Consider the following 2,258-nt stretch of genomic DNA (forward strand, 5'->3'; position numbering starts at 1 on the left):
ATTTGAATTTAAAGACAATTGAACCGAATTGTTTCCCAATGAACAACAATATCCAAATTTGTCCAAATAAGAAGCAGAAATTAAATTCCGTCTAAATGACTGTACAACAAAAGTGTCTTTCAAATCCAAATAAAAATCAGTACATAATAACAACCTAAAATTCCCTATAGCTTCCACTTTTACCGATTTTCCATCGCCAATGTAGATGTATCTTTTAACATAATTAGGCTTTTGGTAGCTCAGACAACCTTGCATTGAAACACCGATGTTAGAAGTTGAACCGGAGTCTAACCACCAGGTGTTTCCAGGTACTGAAGTTAAATTGACCTCAGAACAGACCAAAGTAAGAAATGTACCTTTCTTAGCACGCCAAGCGTGATACTTCACACATTTCTTCTTTTGATGTCCAGTTGCTTTTCAAAAGTAACAGACATCAGTCTGATTCTGCTTCTTTTGCACTAGACCCTTAGCAACTTCATTCTTGGGCTCTGAAGTGTTTTTCCTTTTGCCCTTGTCCTTAGAGGTACTAACATAATGGACACTTTCAGTCCTTTCTCGCTTCAGTCTTTCCTCTTCTTGCACACAAAATGAAATGAGCTCATTTAGAGTCCATGTTTCCCTTTGACAGTTATAAGAAATCTTAAACTGAATGAATTGTGCAGGAAGGTAAAGTAAGACCAAATGTATGAGTAAGTCTTTCGACATCTCAAGCTTAAGGGCCTTAGTTTTGAAGCAATATTGGACATTCCCATAATGTATTCCCTTATGTTTCAGTTGCCTTTATACCTCAAGGAAATCAAGCTCTATAACAGAGTACTTGTTTCCGCCTTATCGCTCTTTGCAAAGCGTTTTTCAATCTCAGCAAGGAAAACTTTGGCACTGTTTATCTCATCCGAGATAGTACCCCTAAAGACCTCTGGAATGTCGCGCTTAATAATCATTAGACTCATGCGATTAGAGCGATCCCACTTCTCATAATCCTTCATCTCTTCAAAGGCACTAGATTCCGAAGAAGAAGGGGGTTATTCTACCCTTAATGCATAGTCTAGATCTATGCAGCCAAGAACAATTTCCATGTTCTCTTTCCAATCCTTAAAATTTTCACCATTAAGGGCCGGAACCGAATTCAAATTTGCAGATATAGAAGCAATTGATGTAGCTGAATCAGACAAAAGACAAAATATTAAAATATGCTCACAACTTAAAATTATCAATGTGCTTAAATAATGATATGTCCAAATCAAGATACCTAGTGCACCATTAATATCAAGTCTTTGGACAGTAATATTAACTGCAAGTGTTACTCTTGTTGTAATGATCAAACATTTATAATAAGGCATGTCAACTGACGAATACCTCTTTGGATTGATTCATCAATCACATGTATAAAAAAAATTTATAATTATAACATGTTTATCATCACAAGTGTGTATGATCTTCGGCCCAATATTAACTTTCCTTTGGGCCAGCTAATACTCGCATGAATAATCATACACACTTACATCTAATATTCCTTATGAGTTATATCCATGAGAGAGGTCACTTTGGCGACATTTCACTTCAATTGGCTCACTTGAAATAACAAACAACTTGATGGACGACCAAATAACAATTAAAACCAATGCACAATGATACCAAAGCTCCATAAATCATATTGTACTCTCGCTTGGGCGAGGTACTCTCGCTTGGGCTCAATAAAAGCTTTAGTTCAGTTATCGCTTGGGCGAGGAACCCTCGCTTGGGCGAGGTACTCTCGCTTGAGCGATGTAATCTCGCTTGAGCGCAATAGAAGCCAATGCTTCTGTTTGGCTCTCGCTTGGGCGAGACACTCTCGCTTGCGCGAGGCACTCTCGCTTGAGCGAGAGCACTACGACAGAATACGAACATTGCGATTTCTGCATCGCTGTTCTTTGAAAAATCACCCCAAAAATTCAAGAAAAAACACCAGAAAAGACATTGATTCATTTCGAATCTATGTATACATATTGAAAAGCATGAATTTGTATCCTTATAAATTCAATTGCGCAGATGAATCATTAAACCCTAAATTAATCCAAATTTAGGGAAGAACAACAAAAAACCTAATTTCACACATGAATCAAATTAAGGTGGCTCTGATACCACTTGTTGGAGATTCTCCAACTATAATCCTTAGATTGTATGCGGAAACCCTAATGATCATAGCTTTGTTCCTATAACACAATGTTTATGCCCATACATAAACCCAAATGGAACAACCATGGTCCAGACCGAAGAAA

The sequence above is a fragment of the Lupinus angustifolius genome, chromosome LG16 (assembly GCF_001865875.1).
Source record: "Lupinus angustifolius cultivar Tanjil chromosome LG16, LupAngTanjil_v1.0, whole genome shotgun sequence".
NCBI classification, from domain to species: Eukaryota; Viridiplantae; Streptophyta; class Magnoliopsida; order Fabales; family Fabaceae; genus Lupinus; species Lupinus angustifolius.